Source organism: Mytilus trossulus, chromosome 7 (assembly GCF_036588685.1).
Source record: "Mytilus trossulus isolate FHL-02 chromosome 7, PNRI_Mtr1.1.1.hap1, whole genome shotgun sequence".
NCBI classification, from domain to species: Eukaryota; Metazoa; Mollusca; class Bivalvia; order Mytilida; family Mytilidae; genus Mytilus; species Mytilus trossulus.
In genome coordinates this window covers 74,272,702-74,286,245 of record NC_086379.1, presented here as the reverse complement: position 1 = coordinate 74,286,245, position 13,544 = coordinate 74,272,702, and positions in this window count along the sequence as shown.

Genomic DNA, 13,544 nt, shown 5'->3' with positions numbered 1-13,544 from the left:
ACACGACTGTCTCATAGTATTTATTACTTATTTATTCAATTTAAAATGAACTTTCACATCAAAGTATACCACTGTGTATTGACGTATATAACACTAGTCCTTTCGATAAAGTTTCAGCAACACCCTTTATCTCAGCACATTTAACGAAAGCCGATTAATGGAGAACTTAATATTGTCGTTGTTAGTTATTGTACGATTAGATGGAGCCTTTAAACATGCGGTTATTGAAAAAGCAAGATACAAAAACGGTTATAAATGAAAGCGCAAATCCATTACTTGAAACCTTAAAACATGCGGTTATTGAAAAAGCAAGAATCAAAAACCGTTTTATATGAAAGCGCAAATCTGCGCATTCATAATTTGTGTTTTTGCTTCTTTATTTCAAAACTAGAAATTTTGGTTATATAGATGTTGGCAAGTGGTATTCAAGTAAATCAACAGAAATACACCTCAACACTAATATTATATTGATTTTTACAGATTTTAAATTATGTTTCTGGTTCATACATTTTTGACAAAGATATAAAGAAAACTCCTCGTCAATGACCTGCATACATATGTTTGTAAACATGTTTTTGTATACAAACTGTAACTAATTGCTACTTTATGCTTGTTAAATTGTATACAAAACATAGACCATTGAAAAAAGTAAAATGACAAAAATACCGAACTTCAAGAATATTTCAAAACGAAAAGTCCCTAATCAAATGGCAAAATCAAAAGCTCAAACACATCAAACGAATGGATAACAACTGTCTTATTCCTGACTTAGTTCAGGCATTCTTCTTATGTATGGTTCTATTTAATTGCCATGTGATTATGGACTTCCCAAATTGATTTTCCTATGAGTTCAGTATTTTTGTGATTTTACTTTATATACCTATCCAAACCTCAGATGTGTATGACAGTTGCATAAATTACCATTATATTGGCAACGATATTTGAACAAAATAAACAGACATAAAAGGTAAAAATTGTCAAAAAAAGTAGTACAATAGTCATCATTTTGTTACAAACTTAAACACAATAAAAACAGGCAAATATGTCAACAAAGATCAGCAAAAAGGCTTATAGACAAAGCACATAGCAAAAATGAAAGACAAGAATAAAAATAAAGGCAACCGTAGTATACCTCTGTTCAAAACTCATAAATCCATGGACAGAAAACAAAATAGGGGTAACAAACTAAATAACTTACCATAGCACAATAACACACGGGATGTATAAGTACCAATCGAGCCACGTCAAATGGATATTAACAAAAATAAACTTAAGAGTAAAAGTAACATTCATAAAGACAAATATACTTCAAGTCTATCGAATATTATTTTTGAAGTTGAAAAGGGATATTTTACAACAAGGTGCTGGTATCTTCCGATGATCTTGTTTTCTAGAAAGAGGTCGAGACGTTCTTTGACATACTACTGGTTTATCACTTTCGTCTCAGACACCGTTTGCGTTTTACAAAGTCTGAGTAGCAGCTGCAGGCTGAATACCGAATACATTGAGAAATGAATATCCCATATGCAGGCGAAGTTGATATATTGCTACTAAGGTTTTAGGGGATTTTGACATAGATTCTATAGATTCTGGTACTGCAATAACCACTTATGTAAAAAAAAAGCATGAGTAAAAACACAAAAAAATACCTATCTCTGAGGAAAATTAATGAAACACATTGTGTTCGTCGTAATCTATTACAAGTCACGTTTTACTTTATACATAACACTGAGTATTTTTGTCGTTAAAATTTGATGAAATGCAATAAAATTTTGCCACGGTTGTTTTATTTTGTGATCATAATGTGTATCTTCAGTAGTGACATAACATTTATTGTTGTTGAAAAGTAGACTTCAAAAGGAGCAAAATTTCCATTGAGTTGTGTTTATGTTTATACTTGTAAACAAAGATTCAATTTGTTTTGTAATAAATAATTTAAATTTCTAATGACATGACTCTCAACTTTAGATAGAACATTTTCAATCTGTAAAAGGCAACGATTTCGAGATGGTTTGCGGACATATATAATGTGCTTATGGTAGAAAGCAAACCTAATATTTACCACAGTACTTCACATCACAAATTGTATATTATATGACCTTGTATGTTTTAGAGCTCTTTTCATCCAAAATGTTTCTAAACATGTCTTTTTGTTCTGTATTATTTATAAATGATTGTAGACATATTTCTGTAGGTGCTTTTATAATCAGTTTATCCATTTTTTACGGTAATCGAGTATGTCGGAACACTATTACGGGTGTCGCTTGCAAAGAATGTTTATGCTTTATGCCTTCTGCGATGGGATTGATTATTTGTAAATTTCAGTTTTCCTTCACGTCAAGTGACAAATGTTAAATGAAAATTCAGGACGACACAATTGTCTACAGATCCACGATTTTTATTATATAAACTGTATTAAAGAGGAACAGCAAGTGTCATTATTATGCTTTGTCAATGAAGGTGCTATATTGCGTTAGTTGGATTTGGACTTAATGAAGAGATTTTTTTCTGAATATTGAATAGACATTAGTGACACCTGAAACCAATTTTCTGACGATTTTTCCAACTCTCCACAAATTATGCAACAAATAACTTAACATATACCCTTATGATTACTAGTAATAAAGTGCACTTTTACGGTATCAATAATTCTATAACAAACTAAAATTTATGAAAAGTGGGATTTTTATTGTGTTAATAATTATTTTTTCAGAACCTTCCTCCGATAAAAAAAAAATTCTTGTGAGAAGGAAAGCAAAAAATGTTTTCCTATAATGACTGAACAGAAATACATTTCATAAAAACCATAAAATTTACATAAAATTCATCTTAAATTTTTTGATTGATGTTAAATGTAAAGTGCATGGCTCTGTCGATATCCTGGCATTGGCTGTTGTCTCTGATGGTTTTTTTTAGCCCACTTTCTACATAATGATATTCTCAGACGGTCCGTTATACAGGTACCACAGTCCTTGAATTTTAATACTATAATTAAAGTGGCCACCATTGTCATATGTAATGACATTTGAAGAGTGAGTAGCTCAAAATTATAAACATACACTGTTTCCAACTATGATTATTGACATTCCATTGAAAAAAGCGGTATACAGAATGATACAAAGGAAAGTACTACCGGTATACAAGTCTGTTTCATACACAATCAGGGCTTCTTTAAAAGATTGCCTATTTAACCATATATATCCCTGTTATAAAAGGATCATTTCATGTTTATAAAAGTTGCAGTTTTAAGTATGTCTTAATGTAGTAGCATACATGCAGGAGATTTGGAATGCTTTTAAATATTTCTGGATCAAACACTATTACAGGAAAATACAAAAAGTAATAAGGTATAAATAGAAATTTTAGCGTAATCTGTAGACTGGACAGATGTTTTTAATCTGCTGTTTCACTGTCTCAACTGTTGTTATTTTCACTATTTTCAAATTCAGCAATGCCAAAAAAATTTCAAGTAGGTGACAGCATAATTTTTTTTTCAGCTACAGTGCAAAACATATTTTTTTTCCCTGTCAGATGGGCCATCAAAATATTTTTTTCAAAAAAACACCAGCCCCCCCCCCCCCCCCCCCCACGATAAGAAAATGGTTGTTGCCTTAACATTATCGTATAGCTTTAATTTCTGCAAACATAATCAGTTCTCTGGTATCTTTGATGAGTGTATTTGTTTGTTTTGTGTATCTTTTATCTTTTATATTATTAATCCAAATACTTTTAAAAAATGGTCCAAATTTTGAGATAATAAAACATCTTACTCGCGTTCACATCTATCATTAATTTATTTCGGTCAGATATTGTGATACGAAATCTGACCTTTAATATCAATACAAGAATAGTTTTAATGGACATTCAATTTTTTTTTAAATATATGCTTCTGATAGTGTAGCACTGCCTAAATAACTTGAATATGGAACAATTTTTTTGTTCTTGAAATGATTAAAACTTAGAATTTTATCATAATTCATACCTGGTTTTGATTTTATTTAGGCTTAATTTCGATAGGGATCCCTAGATTTTCGACAGAAACTGGTATTTTACGTTTTGGTCCGATGTCCTATCTCAGCAAAGAAACAAAATGCCGTCTTTTTTACTATTTTAATCCGAGCAGAACTGGTGAGTCTTGTGTAGACGCAATGCCCAACTGGCGTAAAAAAAACTTTAAACCTGTATCTATGATGAGTTTATACCGTACAAACTTTGTATTTTTGTTTTCGACTTTACGTAAACACTGGGGAACTATTATTTAAGCAATACGGTGTTTATCCTAAACATTTATCTCAGCATTATTATCAATCTATTACACAAACATTTATTCAAAAACCCATTATCAGTGATACAAGTACTATGTTTATATATTCTGTAAATTATAACAAGCCTCGCCTTTCAAAACAATTGAGCTAATAATGCTAAACAACCAGATAAACCAACGGACATTAAATACATTGGAAATGAAAATATTGTACGTAGGAAGTAGACATATGGAAATATCTTAAAGAGGGGAAATATTAAACACGAGGACAACTACCAATGAAGAAAGATCAGACACAATCATTGGTTAGTGTAATTAAGCGCCATTGGCCTTTATTTCATCCTTCCTTGAATGTAACCAATAAAAAAGAAGGATTGTTTACATAATGCTATGTTCTGTGGAGGTCGACCGAAATAAAGAACGGAAAGTTTGGAATGTTGCAGTTAAATGATTGCATGTGCATGGATATGCGCAGAAAATATCTCTTGCAACAGGCCACTAACACATCCCTCTAACAGTTGTTCAAATGGTCATGGAAGTGTAAAGACCGTTTACCCAAAGGAAAAAGTAAAATAATTAAAAAAAAAAAACTAATTCCAAGGAAAATTTCTAATCGGAAAGTCCCTTATCAAATGTCAATGTCAAAAGCTTATATACATCAAACGAATGGAAACAACTGTCTTAGTGCAGGCATTTACTTTTGTCTATATATGCTTGTTTTAAAGCTAGAAACCTTTCCTTTGCAAGTCACGTTTCAGTAATTTATAAACAAATTCAAAATACTTGAGTTTGTTCGTTGTTAAATTTTGATAAAATGCAATAAATTTTTGACACGGTTCTATTATTTTGTGATCATAATGATTATCTTCAGTTGAAACATAATATTTGTTGTTTTAACATTCATTTCCATGTGTAGAAAATGGTTGATTAAACCTGGTTTCAAAGCTAGCCAAACCTCTCAAGTGTATGACAGACGCATAAAATTCCATTGTATTGACAACAATGTGTGAAGCAAACAAACAAAGAGTCTCTTGTTTAAAAGAGTTGTCGAATAGGCAATTACACTACATCTTTTTATATAGAAGTGGTAATAATACAACAGTCAACTTTGTGTTGGAATTTACAAGAGAAGGTCCACAATGGATTCCGTTTGGTCCTAAATGGTTTTTTTTTGTTTTTTTTTTGTTTTGTTTTTTTCAATCTGGCAAAAAAAACACATAGAAATACTTGTGAAAATCCTATAAAAACAAAACAATATTTTTGGCACCTTCCTTTAAAATTATAAAGTTATGATCCCTTAAACATTATTTATATTTTAAGGTCAATTTTTGTGATTTCAATAATTTTAATGTTTTGGCATAATTAACCTTGGCCACAATCCACGATCATTTATATTGATTAATTCTATATCAAAATGACTTTTGGTTACAAAACATTTTGGATCGTAGGTGGCGGCCAAGGTCTGCCTAAAGCTTTTAGGTCTGAAAATGTCCAACAATGGGCTTACTTTGGAGAATGATTTGAACTTTTATGAAAAGAAGTGATAGATTTTGCATGAAGGTTTTTGAAATAGTCCCATTTACAAATCAAATTGTGACCTTTTTGGTGTTTTATGATTAAGTTGATATTTTAGGCCATTTTGTGACATAAGTGAATATTGTCCTTTGAACAGAAAAACATGAAACTGTACATTCCTTACTTTAGATATTTCAGTTTTAATCGAGAACTCGATGAAACGGACAATTTTTCTTTTCATATTGTTAATATTCCTTTTTCAGACGGTGATGTTCTTTTAGTGCCAGCTTACGATTTTTTACATACTATGCAAAAAAGAGAGGTCACCTGTTTGTAAGATTATATATATTGTTTTATAACCAAACAAATATAACATTAAGTTAGTATAATCGTTAGCTTAAAAATTTCATTTGAAGAGAAAAATAACAAGTGTTCTCTATTTGAAACAATATTGCACATTTTTGGATAATTTTAACAGGATGAGTATACTTTTCAATTTAATTTGTCAATACCGTGCATGACCTGCTCTTGCATTTGTGACCGCCTGAAACTTCCGTTGCATTGAGTCGTCGAATAAAGTCTGGAGGGAAGTGTTTCATTCCCTGATACAGTTGTTCGGAGCTGGGATTACGTTTACAGTGGATTTCGATTATTTCTGACGTCGTCCAAATTCGTCCCAAAGATATTCGATTGGCAATAAATCTTGAGACATCGGTGACTATAGCAACACACGAACATGATTATTCTCTAAACATTCATCGAAATATGTGCAACTGAACAATTGTCCTGCTGAAAAAATTGGTTCAAACGATCCCCCTGGTGAAACAGGAGAACGACAGAAGCCAGAATTTCTTCCTTATACCTTGTTGCGATTAGATTGCCATCAATGTTTTTGAGCTCAGTGATTTGTAGGTTATTCCGCCCATAACATAATTCCACCACTACCAAAAACGATCTGTTTCTTGCACGCACGCATTAAAAAAGTCGTTCATTGCGTCTCCTGTATAGTCTGGGTCCGGCGTCGTAAAATTTGAAGTTGAAATTCTATTCATCGGCATCGGTTCAATTAATGGTCGACTTTTGCATTGAACCGTATTTGAGTTCATTGAAATCGCCCTGTGAGGCTGCGTAGGGAGCTACCATTTGATTTTTATGTGGGGCTACAATAAGAAATGTTGTCCTTCAAGTTTTTTAAGTTGTTATCTCTGTACTTGTTTTTTTTCTCACTTTATTCGGTCCTGCCTTTTATTTTATTTCATCCCGACCTTTTTTTACATACAGTTTTTGTAAAGTTGCTCAGCCTGCCTTTTCATTACTTAAAATTCAGGACATAATTAAAAACAAATCATCCTAGATCCCCCTGACCGATTCCACCATAAAAATCAAATGCTAGCTATCTAAGGATATGTCCTTTCAACGGACGACAAACTCTTTGACTTGAATTGACGCTGTCGCCTACGAACTGTTTGTCCGGATATTTTATTGTTTTTTTCTTCCGTTGGTTTGTCGAGCAGTTTGTTACGCCATTTTGAACAAATTCTGGAGATGAATAATGAAAATGTGTCTGTCTTGACGTAACGTAGTTTCACTTGACCTTCCACTAGTCATTCTAGATACATTATACAGATGTGCAACCTGCATTTGAGTCTTTTCTACTGCAAACATTCCAAGAAGTAAATTCACAAAAATACTGAGCTCCGGGGGAAACTGAAACGGAAAGCCCCTAATCAAAGTGCAAAACGACAGCAACTGTCATATTCCTGACTTGGAATAGACATTTTCTCATACAAAAACGGTGGATTAAACCTGGTTTTATAGCTAGCTAGACCTCTCACTTGTATGACAGTCGTATACATTTCCATTATATTGACACTTATAATACATATATAAGATAAATATGTAAAAAAATAGGGATACAGCAGAGAACGCTGTGTTATTTTCTTAATCACTATAAAAACAAACAGATATATAAACAAAAATTTACCATGGCATAATGACGGGATGTATAGGTACATAGTCATTATCAATCCATTCTTTTCTGATTGGATTCCATTTATATATCCCCAGGAACTTGAAATTAAAGAAACAATAGACACGGCTTCCTCTGCCTCATTTGTAGACTTATACCGGTACCTCAAATTTGACATACACGGTCATCTCAGTTCAAGAATCAATGACAAACGAGACAATTTAATTTTGAAATTATCAATCTCCTTCACCTTAGTAGCAGTATACCATTTCCCAACTTATTCGGTATTCAATAGCATGCTGTTGCTACTTAGACTTTTTAAAACGTCACCATTTTCTGAGCAGAAATTTGATGAACCAGGGGGATGTCTAAGGACGTCTCGTCCTTTTTATAAAAAAAAAGTCCATCGGAAGGTTTAAAGACCTTGTTGATAAATATTCCGTATCAACTTCATAAATAATGCACGATGTTCTTGAAGTATAGATCCTCGGTACTGACGTTGTTTATTATCTTTATAACGTGTTATAGTATTCTTTTATTTGTCGTTATGAATATTACTTTTACTATTAAGTCTGTCCTTTGGTGCTATCCATTTAACGTGGCTCTGAACTTATACATTCCGTAATTGTGTTATTATATGATAAATTATATATTCTTGTCTTTCATTCTTATATACAAACTAACAACAAACAAATATTTTATTTGCCAATCACGGCGCCCAAAATGAGCAGAATAATTACAATATAATTTTCAAACATAACTGATGTAAAGTAAATGAAAAATAGGTTTAACAAAGCACATAATATGATTGATTTTGATTTAATTGATTGATATAAAATATTAAAGCAAATGAAGTAGGCAGTTTGTAATGATAAAAATATATAATATGATAAGACCAATTGTCTTTTACTACGGTCCCTTTATTGGACAGGACACCTCATAGTATACTAATAATGTATTTAATGTAAAAGAAATAACTAATGTGAATACATATTTGATCATACATATCATTCTATATCTTTAAATAGAGAAATCTAATTTAAAATTGTATTTCTGTTTATATCTAAAACCTCTAGTAATTGATAAATTGTTATCAAAACGTTTTTATCTCAATTTCCCATTAGCCAAATAAAAAGAGATTCGTTATCAAGTTTTGAAATATTTTTATTTTTACTATATATTTTGCTTAGAAAGGGATTTCTAACATTATCCAAAGTTTAACATGTTAAAAGAAAATGCATCTCATCTTCTATTTCCTCATTACAGAGTTTCTAGTTTAATATTAAAGGAACGACCTTTTCAGAAATTTCATAAATTCAAATGTGACGCAATTTTTGTGCCTTTTCGCCATCGTATGTGACGTCAGTTTTTTATGATTTATTGCGTTGAGGCCTGGACTGAGTCGGGTGTGTCTATTCTGTGTTGGTCTATGCATTATGTATTCGGGTCTAGTTTTCTGTAATTAGTTAATACTTCAGTTTCATTATGTTTATCTCTTTTATATTCATTGTATAAAATTTACTGTTTGCAAAAGCATTAATTGTTCTAAATAATAAGGATGTTTTTATCCAAAGCATAAAAACATAGCCGTATTTGACACAACCTTTTTCAAGTGCTGTACAACTTGCGATAAGACGTGTAACGGTACTTGTCTATCCCAAATTCATGTATTTGGTTTTGATGTTGTATTTGTTATTCTCGTGGGATTTTGTCTGATGCTTAGTCCGTTTCTGTGTGTGTTACATTTCAGTGTTGTGTCGTTGTTCTCCTCTTATATTTAATGCGTTTCCCTCGGTTTTAGTTTGTTACCCCGATTTTGTTTTTTGTCCATGGATTTATGAGTTTTGAACAGCGGTATACTACTGTTGCCTTTATTTCTATTTCAAGTTTGTGAGCTCCAATTTTAAATCTTGTTAAAACACATCTTTGAATATATGGTAACTTCAATAAGTAAGGCTCAAAATTAAAATTTGGTTTAAATAATCGATATGTTCTAAGTTTATTTCCAGAGGTCTTATTTTGTCTTTTATCATTAAATAATTCTTTCTTCAATATGCTGCAATACTTTATATATAATATTTTTTCACCATATTTCTAATGTTTATTTCAGATGAGATATTCTAAATGTGAAATTAAATGGCCTGGCTACTCTGATCTTCTTGTTTTTGACAAGTGTTTGAAGAAACTCCGATTCGTATGAAAATAAGAAGAGGTCGACAAGGAGAGGCGCACAGTTCGTGCCGATAATTTTTTGAAAAAGTCTATCTCCAAATTCAACAATAGCTCGTTCTCTTTCATTTTGGCGTTGACGGGGTTATAACTTACGTGAAACATTTCTATTTTCTAATGCAATCGACACAATTATTGATCAAAAGGACAACTCGATTCCATATCTATATAGGTATTTTTTTTGGAAAAATATGCTTATATGTTTAAAACCAAAATTACGTCATTTTCCAATTTTACAAATTAATTAATTTGATAAATAAATCATTCCCTTTTAATCTAAAAAAATATTTGTAATTAATATAAATGTGTATGTTGTTTTATTTTTTATTTGAAAACAAATGAAAACATTTTGCAAAGATCTAATTCTAATGTTTAACCATTTAGAATAATTTTATATAAAGGATATATTATGTTAACTCGGATCGTATCTAAATCTAAGTGTACGATAAGCAAGATCTCCGTACAAAATCCCATTTGCAATTTTAAAAAGATAGGACAATATTTTCACTTAAAATTTCTGTATCTGTAAAGAAGAATTTGGAAAAGTAATTTGTGGTAACGGAATCCTTGACTTAATAATTTACCAGTAAAACGATTACATTCATAAAAATACAAAAAGTCACTACAGATAAAGGACAAATCATTATTAGATGAAGAAAAATCATCCATTTTTCGTAATTTTTTTGTGTAAAGTTTTAGTGTAAAACTGAAATGTCTCTGTTTGGGAAAGGACACTTATTGCTGTTTTTTTTTAAATTTATAACTGAGTTTACCATATCTATAATTTATATAACACAGTAAAACGTCCGCTGTTAAAAGGGCACAATTGGTACCCACAGGAATAACTTGTTGCAATTCGTTTGTTAATCTGAACTTTAACTTACAATTGCTTGTGTATTGGTCAACTAGCTGTTTGGCATTTGAGTTTGTTTACAATTACTATTATATGAAAACTAAGGGGATATGATATGTTTACTATCAATTAAAGACCAGAAGACAAAGATGCAAACAATTACAGGTCACCAAGGGCCTTCATCATTAAACAAAACTCATAACGCATAGCAAGATATATATGGAGTGTGAAACAAATAAAAATCGAAACCAACATACTGATTTACACAAAAAAACAATAACGAAAAACAATCATGGTAAACATGAACCAACGATTATCACTGAATTACAGGTTCCTGGAGTTTGAAAATGAACATAATGAATGGCGCAGGGTAAATCATGCTCACAATTCACAAACATGTTTACCCACACCACATAATCATTCTATATATGCCATTTTTTAGTCAGCGGTCTGTAATATGGTGGTTTGTCGCTGGTTACTGTTCATCATGTTTGATTTTCGTTATTTGTGTATTGTACGTAAATCACGTATTATATGGCACGTTCGTTTTCATGTCTGTGTCTTCTATAGCTAATATACGGTATGGGTCTTGATTGTTGTTGAAACCCTGGCAGTTACCTCTAGTTACTTAAACCTGTCATTTAGTCTCTGAAGGGTAGTTGTCTCATTGGTAATCATATCATGCCTTATGAAATGTATACTATAATGTATTTAAGGTGGTATAGGTGTCTTTCGCCATCTTGGATTGTAAAAAACAGAGAATCTAAGGTCCATATTTTCTATCAAATTAGCAAAATTTGATGCAGGAATGCAGATTTGTAATGTGAATTTTCATTTAAAAGAACCAATTTATAAGAATATAACATATAAATATTAATATTTTCACAAGTGTAGATTATTTTTGGTTGTTTTTTTAATATTTTCAAATTGGCAATTTAAGGGGAGGTAACTCTAAAACAGTGCATTTTCTGAAGGACTCTACATGAAATTTTCCTATTTTGTCTTTTAGCCGGAAAAAACGTACGGTGACCCTATCTTTTCTTTTGATATTCTCAAAGCATTGTTTGAAAGCAATCTTTTCCTAATTAATTTTACAATTCTATCATTTTGTTTAGTTTCTATTCACAAAATGTTGTTTTTTCCTGTATAATCCATACAAAATTTGTCATTTTGTCACAACCTGTGGCTTGAGAAAATGCGCGGTGACCTATCATTTTTATAACAGTTTTGAACATGTATCAATAGATACTACATTTTGACAAAGTATGAACAAATTCTATCATTTTTATTTTAGACTCCCATACCACCTTAAAACACCTCATGATGACAAAATATAAAGCACTTCAAGGGTGAAAACAGAACACGTTTTGAGTGTCTTTTTTGATTTGATACTTTAAGATCCTTCATTTTTATTGTACATCAAATGGACTGTATCTGTCGATTTGAGAAATACGTAGTGTCATTATCAAATACTGCTGAAACTATTTCAATGGTATAACAAAAGAAAGTAGAAAAAAATCTATATTCTAAATTTACATACAAAACTTAATGACACAACACCTATTGAAGTCGTTTAAAATCAATAAGCTGACGTCATGACGTCAATTAAAGCATCAAAACTGTTGGAAATAGTTTAAAATACAAGTGACAACGTAAATATTCGTTCAGACTGATAAATAATCGACGATATTTACATATTAGGCGTGGTACTTTAATGCCTTATCTACTCTATATGCGTTTTTGATAATACAAAAATCAATTATTGAAGGATATAAGAATACAGGAAGTATGGTTTTCAAGATGTAAATAGATCATAAGAATAAGAAATCATGTTGTTAGACTATTACAAAACAGGAAAAAACACGATCTAATATTGAAATTATTTAAGGAAGAAAATAATGGACACCATTCCTAACAGATGGCGAAAATTATAGAACATTTCCAGCACTTCAATTGTTATTCTTCATATTTTTTACGAAAATCCTTCTTTTCTCAGTAAATCCAAAATTCACAATCTTGATATAATGACCTTGATGTCGAAGTTCAAAGTCGGAGGAAGGTCATAATGATATGCGACACACATTGGTCTTGAGGCACACATCCATGCAAGGCCATGAAGTATCAAAAGATAAGAATAGGTAATGGCCCGGACAAGATTGTATGAGACGAACCAGAACTCAAAAGACAAGTATAATTTTCAAAAACATAAGGTATCCCTACGTCAAAAGGGGACCCACTTATATTATGTAACAAACACAAGTATGCTTCATTATCATAACGTCAATATTTACCGAGACTGCTGCGTTATTTGTAATTAAAAAAACACACATAAGGATTATTTGATTTGAGTACTAAAATTTATCATATAGCAATACTTATAATCTTACTCTGATGGATTTCTCATAAAAATACCTTGATAACTATTTAAACCACTTGTCCGATGCCCCTGCTGGTGGACGTTTCATCCCCGATGGTATCAATAGCCCAGTAGTCAACACTTTGGTGGTGTTGACATGAATATTAATAATGTGGTTCTCTTTATAAATTTCCTGTTTACTAAACCTTGAATTTTCGAAAAAACTAAGGATTTTCTTATCCCAGGCATAGATTACCTTAGTCGTATTGCCACAACTTTTTGGAATTTTGGATCCTCAATGCTCTCCAACTTTGTACTTGTTTGGCCTTATAAATATTTTGACATGAACGTCATTAAT